The following is a 14,025-nucleotide window of genomic DNA, read 5'->3' on the forward strand; positions in this document are numbered from 1 at the left end:
ATGTGTGGGTAGATTAAGCGAGAGCGCTCTCTGCTGGTTGAAAAAGCTTACAGCACCTGGTATTCCCAGGCGGTCTCCCATCCAAGTACTAACCAGGCCCGACCCTGCTTAGCTTCCGAGATCAGACGAGATCGGGCGCATCCAGGCTGGTATGGCCATAAGCAGAAGCTGCAGCTTGAAATACCTCTTATATGGAGTTGAAGATAAGTCATAGAATATAAGTCATTGATTTGTTGGTGATAATAATTTAGAAGCGCTTATTTGTTGGAGTTAGCGTGCCTTAACCATGTGAAAAACACTTTAGGACGTGAGCTGTCGCTGTTACCACGTTGAAATATGTGTGGCTAGATTAAGCGAGAGCGTTCTCTGCTGGTTGAAAAAGCTTACAGCACCTGGTATTCCCAGGCGGTCTCCCATCCAAGTACTAACCAGGCCCGAACCTGCTTAGCTTCCGAGATCAGACAAGATCGGGCGCATCCAGGCTGGTATGGCCGTAAGCAGAAGCTGCAGCTTGAAATACCTCTTATATGGAGTTGAAGATAAGTCATAGCATATAAGTCATTGATTTGTTGGTTTTATTTGTTGGAGTTAAAGTGCCTTAACCATGTGCAAAACACTTTAGGACGTGAGCTGTCGCTGTTACCACGTTGAAATATGTGTGGGTAGATTAAGCGAGAGCGCTCTCTGCAGGTTGAAAAAGCTTACAGCACCTGGTATTCCCAGGCGGTCTCCCATCCAAGTACTAACCAGGCCCGACCCTGCTTAGCTTCCGAGATCAGACGAGATCGGGCGCATCCAGGCTGGTATGGCCGTAAGCAGAAGCTGCAGCTTGAAATACCTCTTATATGGAGTTGAAGATAAGTCATATAATATGAGTCATTGATTTGTTGGTGATAATAATTTAGAAGCGCTTATTTGTTGGAGTTAAAGTGCCTTAACCATGTGCAAAACACTTTAGGACGTGAGCTGTCGCTGTTACCACGTTGAAATTTGTGTGGGTAGATTAAGCGAGACCGCTCTCTGCTGGTTGAAAAAGCTTACAGCACCTGGTATTCCCAGGCGGTCTCCCATCCAAGTACTAACCAGGCCCGACACTGCTTAGCTTCCAAGATCAGACGAGATCGGGCGCATCCAGGCTGGTATGGCCGTAAGCAGAAGCTGCAGCTTGAAATACCTCTTATATGGAGTTGAAGATAAGTCATAGAATATAAGTCATTGATTTGTTGGTTTTATTTGTTGGAGTTAAAGTGCCTTAACCATGTGCAAAACACTTTAGGACGTGAGCTGTCGCTGTTACCACGTTGAAATATGTGTGGGTAGATTAAGCGAGAGCGCTCTCTGCTGGTTGAAAAAGCTTACAGCACCTGGTATTCCCAGGCGGTCTCCCATCCAAGTACTAACCAGGCCCGACCCTGCTTAGCTTCCGAGATCAGACGAGATCGGGCGCATCCAGGCTGGTATGGCCGTAAGCTGAAGCTGCAGCTTGAAATACCTCTTATATGGAGTTGAAGATAAGTCATATAATATAAGTCATTGATTTGTTGGTGATAATAATTTAGAAGCGCTTATTTGTTGGAGTTAAAGTGCCTTAACCATGTGCAAAACACTTTAGGACGTGAGCTGTCGCTGTTACCACGTTGAAATTTGTGTGGGTAGATTAAGCGAGAGCGCTCTCTGCTGGTTGAAAAAGCTTACAGCACCTGGTATTCCCAGGCGGTCACCCATCCAAGTACTAACCACGCCCGACCCTGCTTAGCTTCCGAGATCAGACGAGATCTGGCGCATCCAGGCTGGTATGGCCGTAAGCAGAAGCTGCAGCTTGACATACCTCTTATATGGAGTTGAAGATAAGTCATAGAATATAAGTCATTGATTTGTTGGTTTTATTTGTTGGAGTTAAAGTGCCTTAACCATGTGCAAAACACTTTAGGACGTGAGCTGTCGCTGTTACCACGTTGAAATATGTGTGGGTAGATTAAGCGAGAGCGCTCTCTGCTGGTTGAAAAAGCTTACAGCACCTGGTATTACCAGGCGGTCTCCCATCCAAGTACTAACCAGGCCGGACCCTGCTTAGCTTCCGAGATCAGACGAGATCGGGCGCATCCAGGCTGGTATGGCCGTAAGCAGAATCTGCTGCTTGAAATACCTCTTATATGGAGTTGAAGATAAGTCATAGAATATAAGTCATTGATTTGTTGGTTTTATTTGTTGGAGTTAAAGTGCCTTAACCATGTGCAAAACACTTTAGGACGTGAGCTGTCGCTGTTACCACGTTGAAATATGTGTGGGTAGATTAAGCGAGAGCGCTCTCTGCTGGTTGAAAAAGCTTACAGCACCTGATATTCCCAGGCGGTCTCCCATCCAAGTACTAACCAGGCCCGACCCTGCTTAGCTTCCGAGATCAGACGAGATCGGGCGCATCCAGGCTGGTATGGCCGTAAGCTGAAGCTGCAGCTTGAAATACCTCTTATATGGAGTTGAAGATAAGTCATATAATATAAGTCATTGATTTGTTGGTGATAATAATTTAGAAGCGCATATTTGTTGGAGTTAAAGTGCCTTAACCATGTGAAAAACACTTTAGGACGTGAGCTGTCGCTGTTACCACGTTGAAATATGTGTGGGTAGATTAAGCGAGAGCGCTCTCTGCTGGTTGAAAAAGCTTACAGCACCTGGTATTCCCAGGCGGTCTCCCATCCAAGTACTAACCAGGCCCGACCCTGCTTAGCTTCCGAGATCAGACGAGATCGGGCGCATCCAGGCTGGTATGGCTGTAAGCAGAAGCTGCAGCTTGAAATACCTCTCATATGGAGTTGAAGATAAGTCATAGAATATAAGTTATTGATTTGTTGGTTTTATTTGTTGGAGTTAAAGTGCCTTAACCATGTGCAAAACACTTTAGGACGTGAGCTGTCGCTGTTCCCACGTTGAAATATGTGTGGGTAGATTAAGCGAGAGCGCTCTCTGCTGGTTGAAAAAGCTTACAGCAACTGGTATTCCCAGGCGGTCTCCCATCCAAGTACTAACCAGGCCCGACCCTGCTTAGCTTCCGAGATCAGACGAGATCTGGCGCTTCCAGGCTGGTATGGCCGTAAGCAGAAGCTGCTGCTTGAAATACCTCTTATATGGAGTTGAAGATAAGTCATAGAATATAAGTCATTGATTTGTTGGTTTTATTTGTTGGAGTTAAAGTGCCTTAACCTTGTGCAAAACACTTTAGGACGTGAGCTGTCGCTGTTACCACGTTGAAATATGTGTGGGTAGATTAAGCGAGAGCGCTCTCTGCTGGTTGAAAAAGCTTACAGCACCTGGTATTCCCAGGCGGTCTCCCATCCAAGTACTAACCAGGCCCGACCCTGCTTAGCTTCCGAGATCAGACGAGATCGGGCGCATCCAGGCTGGTATGGCCGTAAGCTGAAGCTGCAGCTTGAAATACCTCTTATATGGAGTTGAAGATAAGTCATATAATATAAGTCATTGATTTGTTGGTGATAATAATTTAGAAGCGCTTATTTGTTGGAGTTAAAGTGCCTTAACCATGTGCAAAACACTTTAGGACGTGAGCTGTCGCTGTTACCACGTTGAAATTTGTGTGGGTAGATTAAGCGAGAGCGCTCTCTGCTGGTTGAAAAAGGTTACAGCACCTGGTATTTCCAGGCGGTCTCCCATCCAAGTACTAACCACGCCCGACCCTGCTTAGCTTCCGAGATCAGACGAGATCTGGCGCATCCAGGCTGGTATGGCCGTAAGCAGAAGCTGCAGCTTGACATACCTCTTATATGGAGTTGAAGATAAGTCATAGAATATAAGTCATTGATTTGTTGGTTTTATTTGTTGGAGTTAAAGTGCCTTAACCATGTGCAAAACACTTTAGGACGTGAGCTGTCGCTGTTACCACGTTGAAATATGTGTGGGTAGATTAAGCGAGAGCGCTCTCTGCTGGTTGAAAAAGCTTACAGCACCTGGTATTCCCAGGCGGTCTCCCATCCAAGTACTAACCAGGCCCGACCCTGCTTAGCTTCCGAGATCAGACGAGATCGGGCGCATCCAGGCTGGTATGGCCGTAAGCTGAAGCTGCAGCTTGAAATACCTCTTATATGGAGTTGAAGATAAGTCATATAATATAAGTCATTGATTTGTTGGTGATAATAATTTAGAAGCGCTTATTTGTTGGAGTTAAAGTGCCTTAACCATGTGCAAAACACTTTAGGACGTGAGCTGTCGCTGTTACCACGTTGAAATTTGTGTGGGTAGATTAAGCGAGAGCGCTCTCTGCTGGTTGAAAAAGCTTACAGCACCTGGTATTCCCAGGCGGTCTCCCATCCAAGTACTAACCACGCCCGACCCTGCTTAGCTTCCGAGATCAGACGAGATCTGGCGCATCCAGGCTGGTATGGCCGTAAGCAGAAGCTGCAGCTTGACATACCTCTTATATGGAGTTGAAGATAAGTCATAGAATATAAGTCATTGATTTGTTGGTTTTATTTGTTGGAGTTAAAGTGCCTTAACCATGTGCAAAACACTTTAGGACGTGAGCTGTCGCTGTTACCACGTTGAAATATGTGTGGGTAGATTAAGCGAGAGCGCTCTCTGCTGGTTGAAAAAGCTTACAGCACCTGGTATTACCAGGCGGTCTCCCATCCAAGTACTAACCACGCCCGACCCTGCTTAGCTTCCGAGATCAGACGAGATCTGGCGCATCCAGGCTGGTATGGCCGTAAGCAGAAGCTGCAGCTTGACATACCTCTTATATGGAGTTGAAGATAAGTCATAGAATATAAGTCATTGATTTGTTGGTTTTATTTGTTGGAGTTAAAGTGCCTTAACCATGTGCAAAACACTTTAGGACGTGAGCTGTCGCTGTTACCACGTTGAAATATGTGTGGGTAGATTAAGCGAGAGCGCTCTCTGCTGGTTGAAAAAGCTTACAGCACCTGGTATTACCAGGCGGTCTCCCATCCAAGTACTAACCAGGCCCGACCCTGCTTAGCTTCCGAGATCAGACGAGATCGGGCGCATCCAGGCTGGTATGGCCGTAAGCTGAAGCTGCAGCTTGAAATACCTCTTATATGGAGTTGAAGATAAGTCATATAATATAAGTCATTGATTTGTTGGTGATAATAATTTAGAAGCGCATATTTGTTGGAGTTAAAGTGCCTTAACCATGTGAAAAACACTTTAGGACGTGAGCTGTCGCTGTTACCACGTTGAAATATGTGTGGGTAGATTAAGCGAGAGCGCTCTCTGCTGGTTGAAAAAGCTTACAGCACCTGGTATTCCCAGGCGGTCTCCCATCCAAGTACTAACCAGGCCCGACCCTGCTTAGCTTCCGAGATCAGACGAGATCGGGCGCATCCAGGCTGGTATGGCTGTAAGCAGAAGCTGCAGCTTGAAATACCTCTCATATGGAGTTGAAGATAAGTCATAGAATATAAGTTATTGATTTGTTGGTTTTATTTGTTGGAGTTAAAGTGCCTTAACCATGTGCAAAACACTTTAGGACGTGAGCTGTCGCTGTTACCACGTTGAAATATGTGTGGGTAGATTAAGCGAGAGCGCTCTCTGCTGGTTGAAAAAGCTTACAGCAACTGGTATTCCCAGGCGGTCTCCCATCCAAGTACTAACCAGGCCCGACCCTGCTTAGCTTCCGAGATCAGACGAGATCTGGCGCTTCCAGGCTGGTATGGCCGTAAGCAGAAGCTGCTGCTTGAAATACCTCTTATATGGAGTTGAAGATAAGTCATAGAATATAAGTCATTGATTTGTTGGTTTTATTTGTTGGAGTTAAAGTGCCTTAACCTTGTGCAAAACACTTTAGGACGTGAGCTGTCGCTGTTACCACGTTGAAATATGTGTGGGTAGATTAAGCGAGAGCGCTCTCTGCTGGTTGAAAAAGCTTACAGCACCTGGTATTCCCAGGCGGTCTCCCATCCAAGTACTAACCAGGCCCGACCCTGCTTAGCTTCCGAGATCAGACGAGATCGGGCGCATCCAGGCTGGTATGGCCGTAAGCTGAAGCTGCAGCTTGAAATACCTCTTATATGGAGTTGAAGATAAGTCATATAATATAAGTCATTGATTTGTTGGTGATAATAATTTAGAAGCGCTTATTTGTTGGAGTTAAAGTGCCTTAACCATGTGCAAAACACTTTAGGACGTGAGCTGTCGCTGTTACCACGTTGAAATTTGTGTGGGTAGATTAAGCGAGAGCGCTCTCTGCTGGTTGAAAAAGGTTACAGCACCTGGTATTTCCAGGCGGTCTCCCATCCAAGTACTAACCACGCCCGACCCTGCTTAGCTTCCGAGATCAGACGAGATCTGGCGCATCCAGGCTGGTATGGCCGTAAGCAGAAGCTGCAGCTTGACATACCTCTTATATGGAGTTGAAGATAAGTCATAGAATATAAGTCATTGATTTGTTGGTTTTATTTGTTGGAGTTAAAGTGCCTTAACCATGTGCAAAACACTTTAGGACGTGAGCTGTCGCTGTTACCACGTTGAAATATGTGTGGGTAGATTAAGCGAGAGCGCTCTCTGCTGGTTGAAAAAGCTTACAGCACCTGGTATTCCCAGGCGGTCTCCCATCCAAGTACTAACCAGGCCCGACCCTGCTTAGCTTCCGAGATCAGACGAGATCGGGCGCATCCAGGCCGGTATGGCCGTAAGCTGAAGCTGCAGCTTGAAATACCTCTTATATGGAGTTGAAGATAAGTCATATAATATAAGTCATTGATTTGTTGGTGATAATAATTTAGAAGCGCTTATTTGTTGGAGTTAAAGTGCCTTAACCATGTGCAAAACACTTTAGGACGTGAGCTGTCGCTGTTACCACGTTGAAATTTGTGTGGGTAGATTAAGCGAGAGCGCTCTCTGCTGGTTGAAAAAGCTTACAGCACCTGGTATTCCCAGGCGGTCTCCCATCCAAGTACTAACCACGCCCGACCCTGCTTAGCTTCCGAGATCAGACGAGATCTGGCGCATCCAGGCTGGTATGGCCGTAAGCAGAAGCTGCAGCTTGACATACCTCTTATATGGAGTTGAAGATAAGTCATAGAATATAAGTCATTGATTTGTTGGTTTTATTTGTTGGAGTTAAAGTGCCTTAACCATGTGCAAAACACTTTAGGACGTGAGCTGTCGCTGTTACCACGTTGAAATATGTGTGGGTAGATTAAGCGAGAGCGCTCTCTGCTGGTTGAAAAAGCTTACAGCACCTGGTATTACCAGGCGGTCTCCCATCCAAGTACTAACCAGGCCGGACCCTGCTTAGCTTCCGAGATCAGACGAGATCGGGCGCATCCAGGCTGGTATGGCCGTAAGCAGAATCTGCTGCTTGAAATACCTCTTATATGGAGTTGAAGATAAGTCATAGAATATAAGTCATTGATTTGTTGGTTTTATTTGTTGGAGTTAAAGTGCCTTAACCATGTGCAAAACACTTTAGGACGTGAGCTGTCGCTGTTACCACGTTGAAATATGTGTGGGTAGATTAAGCGAGAGCGCTCTCTGCTGGTTGAAAAAGCTTACAGCACCTGATATTCCCAGGCGGTCTCCCATCCAAGTACTAACCAGGCCCGACCCTGCTTAGCTTCCGAGATCAGACGAGATCGGGCGCATCCAGGCTGGTATGGCCGTAAGCTGAAGCTGCAGCTTGAAATACCTCTTATATGGAGTTGAAGATAAGTCATATAATATAAGTCATTGATTTGTTGGTGATAATAATTTAGAAGCGCATATTTGTTGGAGTTAAAGTGCCTTAACCATGTGAAAAACACTTTAGGACGTGAGCTGTCGCTGTTACCACGTTGAAATATGTGTGGGTAGATTAAGCGAGAGCGCTCTCTGCTGGTTGAAAAAGCTTACAGCACCTGGTATTCCCAGGCGGTCTCCCATCCAAGTACTAACCAGGCCCGACCCTGCTTAGCTTCCGAGATCAGACGAGATCGGGCGCATCCAGGCTGGTATGGCTGTAAGCAGAAGCTGCAGCTTGAAATACCTCTCATATGGAGTTGAAGATAAGTCATAGAATATAAGTTATTGATTTGTTGGTTTTATTTGTTGGAGTTAAAGTGCCTTAACCATGTGCAAAACGCTTTAGGACGTGAGCTGTCGCTGTTACCACGTTGAAATATGTGTGGGTAGATTAAGCGAGAGCGCTCTCTGCTGGTTGAAAAAGCTTACAGCAACTGGTATTCCCAGGCGGTCTCCCATCCAAGTACTAACCAGGCCCGACCCTGCTTAGCTTCCGAGATCAGACGAGATCTGGCGCTTCCAGGCTGGTATGGCCGTAAGCAGAAGCTGCTGCTTGAAATACCTCTTATATGGAGTTGAAGATAAGTCATAGAATATAAGTCATTGATTTGTTGGTTTTATTTGTTGGAGTTAAAGTGCCTTAACCTTGTGCAAAACACTTTAGGACGTGAGCTGTCGCTGTTACCACGTTGAAATATGTGTGGGTAGATTAAGCGAGAGCGCTCTCTGCTGGTTGAAAAAGCTTACAGCACCTGGTATTCCCAGGCGGTCTCCCATCCAAGTACTAACCAGGCCCGACCCTGCTTAGCTTCCGAGATCAGATGAGATCGGGCGCATCCAGGCTGGTATGGCCGTAAGCAGAAGCTGCTGCTTGAAATACCTCTTATATGGAGTTGAAGATAAGTCATATAATATAAGTCATTGATTTGTTGGTGATAATAATTTAGAAGCGTTTATTTGTTGGAGTTAAAGTGCCTAAACCATGTGAAAAACACTTTTGGACGTGAGCTGTCGCTGTTACCACGTTGAAATATGTGTGGGTAGATTAAGCGAGAGTGCTCTCTGCTGGTTGAAAATGCTTACAGCTCCTGGTATTCCCAGGCGGTCTCCCATCCAAGTACTAACCAGGCCCGACCCTGCTTAGCTTCCGAGATCAGACGAGATCGGGCGCATCCAGGCTGGTATGGCCATAAGCAGTAGCTGCAGCTTGAAATACCTCTTATATGGAGTTGAAGATAAGTCATAGAATATAGGTCATTGATTTGTTGGTTTTATTTGTTGGAGTTAAAGTGCCTTAACCATGTGCAAAACACTTTAGGACGTGAGCTGTCGCTCTTACCACGTTGAAATATGTGTGGGAAGATTAAGCGAGAGCGCTCTCTGCTGGTTGAAAAAGCTTACAGCACCTGGTATTCCCAGGCGGTCTCCCATCCAAGTACTAACCAGGCCTGACCATGCTTAGCTTCCGAGATCAGACGAGATCGGGCGCATCCAGGATGGTATGGCCGTAAGCTGAAGCTGCAGCTTGAAATACTTCTTATATGGAGTTGAAGATAAGTCATATATTATAAGTCATTGATTTGTTGGTGATAATAATTTAGAAGCGCTTATTTGTTGGAGTTAAAGTGCCTTAACCATGTGTAAAACACTTTAGGACGTGAGCTGTCGCTGTTACCACGTTGAAATATGTGTGGGTAGATTAAGCGAGAGCGCTCTCTGCTGGTTGAAAATACTTACAGCACCTGGTATCCCCAGGCGGTCTCCCATCCAAGTACTAACCAGGCCCGACCCTGCTTAGCTTCCGAGATCAGACGAGATCGGGCGCATCCAGGGTGGTATGGCCGTAAGCAGAAGCTGCAGCTTGAAATACCTCTTATATGGGAGTTGAAGATAAGTCATATAATATAAGTCATTGATTTGTTGGTGATAATAATTTAGAAGCGCTTATTTGTTGGAGTTAAAGTGCCTTAACCATGTGCAAAACACTTTAGGACGTGAGCTGTCGCTGTTACCACGTTGAAATATATGTGGGTAGATTAAGCGAGAGCGTTCTCTGCAGGTTGAAAAAGGTTACAGCACCTGGTATTCCCTGGCGGTCTCCCATCCAAGTACTAACCAGGCCCGACCCTGCTTAGCTTCCGAGATCAGACGAGATCGGGCGCATCCAGGCTGGTATGGCTGTAAGCAGAAGCTGCAGCTTGAAATACCTCTTATATGGAGTTGAAGATAAGTCATAGCATATAAGTCATTGATTTGTTGGTTTTATTTGTTGGAGTTAAAGTGCCTTAACCATGTGCAAAACACTTTAGGACGTGAGCTGTCGCAGTTACCACGTTGAAATATGTGTGGGTAGATTAAGCGAGAGCGCTCTCTGCTGGTTGAAAATGCTTACAGCACCTGGTATTCCCAGGCGGTCTCCCATCCAAGTACTAACCAGGCCGGACCCTGCTTAGCTTCCGAGATCAGACGAGATCGGGCGCATCCAGGCTGGTATGGCCGTAAGCAGAATCTGCTGCTTGAAATACCTCTTATATGGAGTTGAAGATAAGTCATAAAATATAAGTCATTGATTTGTTGGTTTTATTTGTTGGAGTTAAAGTGCCTTAACCATGTGCAAAACACTTTAGGACGTGAGCTGTCGCTGTTACCACGTTGAAATATGTGTGGGTAGATTAAGCGAGAGCGCTCTCTGCTGGTTGAAAAAGCTTACAGCACCTGATATTACCAGGCGGTCTCCCATCCAAGTACTAACCAGGCCCGACCCTGCTTAGCTTCCGAGATCAGACGAGATCGGGCGCATCCAGGCTGGTATGGCCGTAAGCTGTAGCTGCAGCTTGAAATACCTCTTATATGGAGTTGAATATAAGTCATATAATATAAGTCATTGATTTGTTTGTGATAATAATTTAGAAGCGCTTATTTGTTGGAGTTAAAGTGCCTTATCCATGTGAAAAACACTTTTGGACGTGAGCTGTCGCTGTTACCACGTTGAAATATGTGTGGGTAGATTAAGCGAGAGTGCTCTCTGCTGGTTGAAAATCCTTACAGCACCTGGTATTCCCAGGCGGTCTCCCATCCAAGTACTAACCAGGCCCGACCCTGCTTAGCTTCCGAGATCAGACGAGATCATGCGCATCCAGGCTGGTATGGCCATAAGCAGAACTGCAGCTTGAAATACCTCTTATATGGAGTTGAAGATAAGTCATAGAATATAAGTCATTGATTTGTTGGTTTTATTTGTTGGAGTTAAAGTGCCTTAACCATGTGCAAAACACTTTAGGACGTGAGCTGTCGCTGTTACCACGTTGAAATATGTGTGGGTAGATTAAGCGAGAGCGCTCTCTGCTGGTTGAAAAATTTTACAGCACCTGGTATTCCCAGGCAGTCTCCCATCCAAGTACTATCCAGGCCCGACCCTGCTTAGCTTCCGAGATCAGACGAGATCGGGCGCATCCAGGCTGGTATGGCCGTAAGCAGAAGCTGCAGCTTGAAATACCTCTGATATGGAGTTGAAGATAAGTCATAGAATATAAGTCATTGATTTGTTGGTTTTATTTGTTGGAGTTAAAGTGCCTTAACCATGTGCAAAACACTTTAGGACGTGAGCTGTCGCTCTTACCACGTTGAAATATGTGTGGGTAGATTAAGCGAGAGCGCTCTCTGCTGGTTGAAAAAGCTTACAGCACCTGGTATTCCCAGGCGGTCTCCCATCCAAGTACTAACCAGGCCCGACCCTGCTTAGCTTCCGAGATCAGACGAGATCGGGCGCATCCAGGCTGGTATGGCCGTAAGCAGAAGCTGCAGCTTGAAATACCTCTTATATGGAGTTGAAGATAAGTCATAGAATATAAGTCATTGATTTGTTGGTTTTATTTGTTGGAGTTAAAGTGCCTTAACCATGTGCAAAACACTTTAGGACGTGAGCTGTCGCTCTTACCACGTTGAAATATGTGTGGGTAGATTAAGCGAGAGCGCTCTCTGCTGGTTGAAAAAGCTTACAGCACCTGGTATTCCCAGGCGGTCTCTCATCCAAGTACTAACCAGGCCCGACCCTGCTTAGCTTCCGAGATCAGACGAGATCGGGCGCATCCAGGCTGGTATGGCCGTAAGCTGAAGCTGCAGCTTGAAATACTTCTTATATGGAGTTGAAGATAAGTCATATAATATAAGTTATTGATTTGTTGGTGATAATAATTTAGATGCGCTTATTTGTTGGAGTTAAAGTGCCTTAACCATGTGCAAAACACTTTAGGACGTGAGCTGTTGCTGTTACCACGTTGAAATATGTGTGGGTAGATTAAGCGAGAGCGCTCTCTGCTGGTTGAAAAGGCTTACAGCACCTGGTATTCCCAGGCGGTCTCCCATCCAAGTACTAACCAGGCCCGACCCTGCTTAGCTTCCGAGATCAGACGAGATCGGGCGCATCCAGGCTGGTATGGCCGTAAGCAGAAGCTGCAGCTTGAAATACCTCTTATATGGAGTTGAAGATAAGTCATATAATATAAGTCATTGATTTGTTGGTGATAATAATTTAGAAGCGCTTATTTGTTGGAGTTAAAGTGCCTTAACCATGTGCAAAACACTTTAGGACGTGAGCTGTCGCTGTTACCACGTTGAAATATGTGTGGGTAGATTAAGCGAGAGCGCTCTCTGCTGGTTGAAAAAGCTTACAGCACCTGGTATTCCCAGGCGGTCTCCCATCCAAGTACTAACCAGGCCCGACCCTGCTTAGCTTCCGAGATCAGACGAGATTGGGCGCATCCAGGCTGGTATGGCCGTAAGCAGAAGCTCCTGCTTGAAACACCTCTTATATGAAGTTGAAGATAAGTCATAGAATATAAGTCATTGATTTGTTGGTTTTATTTGTTGGAGTTAAAGTGCCTTAACCATGTGCAAAACACTTTAGGACGTGAGCTGTCGCTGTTACCACGTTGAAATATGTGTGGGTAGATTAAGCGAGAGCGTTCTCTGCTGGTTGAAAAAGCTTACAGCACCTGGTATTCCCAGGCGGTCTCCCATCCAAGTACTAACCCGGCCCGACCCTGCTTAGCTTCCGAGATCAGACGAGATTGGGCGCATCCAGGCTGGTATGGCCGTAAGCAGAAGCTGCAGCTTGAAATACCTCTTATATGGAGTTGAAGATAAGTCATAGAATATAAGTCATTGATTTGCTGGTTTTATTTGTTGGAGTTAAAGTGCCTTAACCATGTGCAAAACACTTTAGGACGTGAGCTGTCGCTGTTACCACGTTGAAATATGTGTGGGTAGATTAAGCGAGAGCGCTCTCTGCTGGTTGAAAATGCTTACAGCACCTGGTATTCCCAGGCGGTCTCCCATCCAAGTACTAAGCAGGCCCGACCCTGCTTAGCTTCCGAGATCAGACGAGATCGGGCGCATCCAGGCTGGTATGGCCGTAAGCAGAAGCTGCTGCTTGAAATACCTCTTATATGGAGTTGAAGATAAGTCATATAATATAAGTCATTGATTTGTTGGTGATAATAATTTAGAAGCGCTTATTTGTTGGAGTTAAAGTGCCTTAACCATGTGAAAAACACTTTTGGACGTGAGCTGTCGCTGTTACCACGTTGAAATATGTGTGGGTAGATTAAGCGAGAGCGCTCTCTGCTGGTTGAAAATGCTTACAGCACCTGGTATTCCCAGGCGGTCTCCCATCCAAGTACTAACCAGTCCCGACCCTGCTTAGCTTCCGAGATCAGACAAGATCGGGCGCATCCAGGCTGGTATGGCCGTAAGCAGAAGCTGAAGCTTGAAATACCTCTTATATGGAGTTGAAGATAAGTCATAGAATATAAGTCATAGATTTGTTGGTTTTATTTGTTGGAGTTAAAGTGCCTTAACCATGTGCAAAACACTTTAGGGCGTGAGCTGTCGCTCTTACCACGTTGAAATATGTGTGGGTAGATTAAGCGAGAGCGCTCTCTGCTGGTTGAAAAAGCTTACAGCACCTGGTATTCCCAGGCGGTCTCCCATCCAAGTACTAACCAGGCCCGACCCTGCTTAGCTTCCGAGATCAGATGAGATTGGGCGCATCCAGGCTGGTATGGCCGTAAGCAGAAGCTCCTGCTGGAAATACCTCTTATATTGAGTTGAAGATAAGTCATATAATATAAGTCATTGATTTGTTGGTGATAATAATTTAGAAGCGCTTATTTGTTGGAGTTAAAGTGCCTTAACCATGTGAAAAACACTTTTGGACGTGAGCTGTCGCTGTTACCACGTTGAAATATGTGTGGGTAGATTAAGCGAGAGCGC

General features: G+C 45.7%; 41 non-coding genes and 2 pseudogenes across 41 annotated transcripts; all 43 read right to left on the reverse strand.

Moving 5' to 3' along the window:
• Positions 1–44: 44 nt before the first annotated feature.
• Positions 45–163, reverse strand: LOC133426694 (5S ribosomal RNA). The gene has a single exon (XR_009771984.1). It is a non-coding gene; the product is annotated as a 5S ribosomal RNA (ribosomal RNA).
• A 217-nt stretch (positions 164–380) lies between these two features.
• LOC133426652 (5S ribosomal RNA) lies at positions 381–499 on the reverse strand. The gene has a single exon (XR_009771942.1). It is a non-coding gene; the product is annotated as a 5S ribosomal RNA (ribosomal RNA).
• Positions 500–698: 199 nt separating this feature from the next.
• Positions 699–817, reverse strand: LOC133427030 (5S ribosomal RNA). Its single transcript, XR_009772305.1, has one exon. It is a non-coding gene; the product is annotated as a 5S ribosomal RNA (ribosomal RNA).
• A 217-nt stretch (positions 818–1,034) lies between these two features.
• LOC133427028 (5S ribosomal RNA) lies at positions 1,035–1,153 on the reverse strand. Its single transcript, XR_009772303.1, has one exon. It is a non-coding gene; the product is annotated as a 5S ribosomal RNA (ribosomal RNA).
• Positions 1,154–1,352: 199 nt separating this feature from the next.
• LOC133426346 (5S ribosomal RNA) lies at positions 1,353–1,471 on the reverse strand. Its single transcript, XR_009771676.1, has one exon. It is a non-coding gene; the product is annotated as a 5S ribosomal RNA (ribosomal RNA).
• A 217-nt stretch (positions 1,472–1,688) lies between these two features.
• On the reverse strand, positions 1,689–1,807 carry LOC133426355 (5S ribosomal RNA). The gene has a single exon (XR_009771685.1). It is a non-coding gene; the product is annotated as a 5S ribosomal RNA (ribosomal RNA).
• A 199-nt stretch (positions 1,808–2,006) lies between these two features.
• On the reverse strand, positions 2,007–2,125 carry LOC133426462 (5S ribosomal RNA). Its single transcript, XR_009771785.1, has one exon. It is a non-coding gene; the product is annotated as a 5S ribosomal RNA (ribosomal RNA).
• Positions 2,126–2,324: 199 nt separating this feature from the next.
• On the reverse strand, positions 2,325–2,443 carry LOC133426706 (5S ribosomal RNA). The gene has a single exon (XR_009771996.1). It is a non-coding gene; the product is annotated as a 5S ribosomal RNA (ribosomal RNA).
• Positions 2,444–2,660: 217 nt separating this feature from the next.
• On the reverse strand, positions 2,661–2,779 carry LOC133426628 (5S ribosomal RNA). The gene has a single exon (XR_009771919.1). It is a non-coding gene; the product is annotated as a 5S ribosomal RNA (ribosomal RNA).
• Positions 2,780–2,978: 199 nt separating this feature from the next.
• On the reverse strand, positions 2,979–3,097 carry LOC133426377 (5S ribosomal RNA). The gene has a single exon (XR_009771706.1). It is a non-coding gene; the product is annotated as a 5S ribosomal RNA (ribosomal RNA).
• Positions 3,098–3,296: 199 nt separating this feature from the next.
• Positions 3,297–3,415, reverse strand: LOC133426357 (5S ribosomal RNA). The gene has a single exon (XR_009771687.1). It is a non-coding gene; the product is annotated as a 5S ribosomal RNA (ribosomal RNA).
• Positions 3,416–3,632: 217 nt separating this feature from the next.
• Positions 3,633–3,751, reverse strand: LOC133426525 (5S ribosomal RNA; annotated as a pseudogene).
• Positions 3,752–3,950: 199 nt separating this feature from the next.
• LOC133426369 (5S ribosomal RNA) lies at positions 3,951–4,069 on the reverse strand. Its single transcript, XR_009771698.1, has one exon. It is a non-coding gene; the product is annotated as a 5S ribosomal RNA (ribosomal RNA).
• A 217-nt stretch (positions 4,070–4,286) lies between these two features.
• Positions 4,287–4,405, reverse strand: LOC133426389 (5S ribosomal RNA). The gene has a single exon (XR_009771717.1). It is a non-coding gene; the product is annotated as a 5S ribosomal RNA (ribosomal RNA).
• A 199-nt stretch (positions 4,406–4,604) lies between these two features.
• Positions 4,605–4,723, reverse strand: LOC133426500 (5S ribosomal RNA). Its single transcript, XR_009771819.1, has one exon. It is a non-coding gene; the product is annotated as a 5S ribosomal RNA (ribosomal RNA).
• A 199-nt stretch (positions 4,724–4,922) lies between these two features.
• On the reverse strand, positions 4,923–5,041 carry LOC133426942 (5S ribosomal RNA). Its single transcript, XR_009772222.1, has one exon. It is a non-coding gene; the product is annotated as a 5S ribosomal RNA (ribosomal RNA).
• A 217-nt stretch (positions 5,042–5,258) lies between these two features.
• Positions 5,259–5,377, reverse strand: LOC133426629 (5S ribosomal RNA). Its single transcript, XR_009771920.1, has one exon. It is a non-coding gene; the product is annotated as a 5S ribosomal RNA (ribosomal RNA).
• Positions 5,378–5,576: 199 nt separating this feature from the next.
• Positions 5,577–5,695, reverse strand: LOC133426378 (5S ribosomal RNA). Its single transcript, XR_009771707.1, has one exon. It is a non-coding gene; the product is annotated as a 5S ribosomal RNA (ribosomal RNA).
• A 199-nt stretch (positions 5,696–5,894) lies between these two features.
• Positions 5,895–6,013, reverse strand: LOC133426380 (5S ribosomal RNA). The gene has a single exon (XR_009771709.1). It is a non-coding gene; the product is annotated as a 5S ribosomal RNA (ribosomal RNA).
• A 217-nt stretch (positions 6,014–6,230) lies between these two features.
• LOC133426526 (5S ribosomal RNA) lies at positions 6,231–6,349 on the reverse strand (annotated as a pseudogene).
• A 199-nt stretch (positions 6,350–6,548) lies between these two features.
• LOC133426624 (5S ribosomal RNA) lies at positions 6,549–6,667 on the reverse strand. The gene has a single exon (XR_009771915.1). It is a non-coding gene; the product is annotated as a 5S ribosomal RNA (ribosomal RNA).
• A 217-nt stretch (positions 6,668–6,884) lies between these two features.
• LOC133426390 (5S ribosomal RNA) lies at positions 6,885–7,003 on the reverse strand. The gene has a single exon (XR_009771718.1). It is a non-coding gene; the product is annotated as a 5S ribosomal RNA (ribosomal RNA).
• A 199-nt stretch (positions 7,004–7,202) lies between these two features.
• Positions 7,203–7,321, reverse strand: LOC133426464 (5S ribosomal RNA). The gene has a single exon (XR_009771787.1). It is a non-coding gene; the product is annotated as a 5S ribosomal RNA (ribosomal RNA).
• Positions 7,322–7,520: 199 nt separating this feature from the next.
• On the reverse strand, positions 7,521–7,639 carry LOC133426707 (5S ribosomal RNA). The gene has a single exon (XR_009771997.1). It is a non-coding gene; the product is annotated as a 5S ribosomal RNA (ribosomal RNA).
• A 217-nt stretch (positions 7,640–7,856) lies between these two features.
• LOC133426630 (5S ribosomal RNA) lies at positions 7,857–7,975 on the reverse strand. The gene has a single exon (XR_009771921.1). It is a non-coding gene; the product is annotated as a 5S ribosomal RNA (ribosomal RNA).
• A 199-nt stretch (positions 7,976–8,174) lies between these two features.
• Positions 8,175–8,293, reverse strand: LOC133426379 (5S ribosomal RNA). Its single transcript, XR_009771708.1, has one exon. It is a non-coding gene; the product is annotated as a 5S ribosomal RNA (ribosomal RNA).
• Positions 8,294–8,492: 199 nt separating this feature from the next.
• LOC133426602 (5S ribosomal RNA) lies at positions 8,493–8,611 on the reverse strand. Its single transcript, XR_009771894.1, has one exon. It is a non-coding gene; the product is annotated as a 5S ribosomal RNA (ribosomal RNA).
• Positions 8,612–8,828: 217 nt separating this feature from the next.
• On the reverse strand, positions 8,829–8,947 carry LOC133426899 (5S ribosomal RNA). Its single transcript, XR_009772181.1, has one exon. It is a non-coding gene; the product is annotated as a 5S ribosomal RNA (ribosomal RNA).
• A 199-nt stretch (positions 8,948–9,146) lies between these two features.
• LOC133426944 (5S ribosomal RNA) lies at positions 9,147–9,265 on the reverse strand. Its single transcript, XR_009772224.1, has one exon. It is a non-coding gene; the product is annotated as a 5S ribosomal RNA (ribosomal RNA).
• Positions 9,266–9,482: 217 nt separating this feature from the next.
• On the reverse strand, positions 9,483–9,601 carry LOC133426747 (5S ribosomal RNA). The gene has a single exon (XR_009772036.1). It is a non-coding gene; the product is annotated as a 5S ribosomal RNA (ribosomal RNA).
• Positions 9,602–9,819: 218 nt separating this feature from the next.
• Positions 9,820–9,938, reverse strand: LOC133427004 (5S ribosomal RNA). Its single transcript, XR_009772280.1, has one exon. It is a non-coding gene; the product is annotated as a 5S ribosomal RNA (ribosomal RNA).
• A 199-nt stretch (positions 9,939–10,137) lies between these two features.
• On the reverse strand, positions 10,138–10,256 carry LOC133427008 (5S ribosomal RNA). Its single transcript, XR_009772284.1, has one exon. It is a non-coding gene; the product is annotated as a 5S ribosomal RNA (ribosomal RNA).
• Positions 10,257–10,455: 199 nt separating this feature from the next.
• Positions 10,456–10,574, reverse strand: LOC133427018 (5S ribosomal RNA). Its single transcript, XR_009772293.1, has one exon. It is a non-coding gene; the product is annotated as a 5S ribosomal RNA (ribosomal RNA).
• Positions 10,575–10,791: 217 nt separating this feature from the next.
• LOC133426482 (5S ribosomal RNA) lies at positions 10,792–10,910 on the reverse strand. The gene has a single exon (XR_009771802.1). It is a non-coding gene; the product is annotated as a 5S ribosomal RNA (ribosomal RNA).
• A 198-nt stretch (positions 10,911–11,108) lies between these two features.
• Positions 11,109–11,227, reverse strand: LOC133426420 (5S ribosomal RNA). The gene has a single exon (XR_009771747.1). It is a non-coding gene; the product is annotated as a 5S ribosomal RNA (ribosomal RNA).
• Positions 11,228–11,426: 199 nt separating this feature from the next.
• On the reverse strand, positions 11,427–11,545 carry LOC133426392 (5S ribosomal RNA). The gene has a single exon (XR_009771720.1). It is a non-coding gene; the product is annotated as a 5S ribosomal RNA (ribosomal RNA).
• Positions 11,546–11,744: 199 nt separating this feature from the next.
• LOC133426881 (5S ribosomal RNA) lies at positions 11,745–11,863 on the reverse strand. Its single transcript, XR_009772164.1, has one exon. It is a non-coding gene; the product is annotated as a 5S ribosomal RNA (ribosomal RNA).
• A 217-nt stretch (positions 11,864–12,080) lies between these two features.
• On the reverse strand, positions 12,081–12,199 carry LOC133426773 (5S ribosomal RNA). The gene has a single exon (XR_009772061.1). It is a non-coding gene; the product is annotated as a 5S ribosomal RNA (ribosomal RNA).
• A 217-nt stretch (positions 12,200–12,416) lies between these two features.
• Positions 12,417–12,535, reverse strand: LOC133426884 (5S ribosomal RNA). The gene has a single exon (XR_009772167.1). It is a non-coding gene; the product is annotated as a 5S ribosomal RNA (ribosomal RNA).
• Positions 12,536–12,734: 199 nt separating this feature from the next.
• LOC133426883 (5S ribosomal RNA) lies at positions 12,735–12,853 on the reverse strand. The gene has a single exon (XR_009772166.1). It is a non-coding gene; the product is annotated as a 5S ribosomal RNA (ribosomal RNA).
• A 199-nt stretch (positions 12,854–13,052) lies between these two features.
• On the reverse strand, positions 13,053–13,171 carry LOC133426851 (5S ribosomal RNA). Its single transcript, XR_009772136.1, has one exon. It is a non-coding gene; the product is annotated as a 5S ribosomal RNA (ribosomal RNA).
• Positions 13,172–13,388: 217 nt separating this feature from the next.
• LOC133426435 (5S ribosomal RNA) lies at positions 13,389–13,507 on the reverse strand. Its single transcript, XR_009771761.1, has one exon. It is a non-coding gene; the product is annotated as a 5S ribosomal RNA (ribosomal RNA).
• Positions 13,508–13,706: 199 nt separating this feature from the next.
• Positions 13,707–13,825, reverse strand: LOC133426828 (5S ribosomal RNA). Its single transcript, XR_009772114.1, has one exon. It is a non-coding gene; the product is annotated as a 5S ribosomal RNA (ribosomal RNA).
• Positions 13,826–14,025: the final 200 nt, after the last annotated feature.

Source organism: Cololabis saira, unplaced genomic scaffold, assembly GCF_033807715.1.
Source record: "Cololabis saira isolate AMF1-May2022 unplaced genomic scaffold, fColSai1.1 scf026, whole genome shotgun sequence".
Classification (NCBI taxonomy): Eukaryota; Metazoa; Chordata; class Actinopteri; order Beloniformes; family Belonidae; genus Cololabis; species Cololabis saira.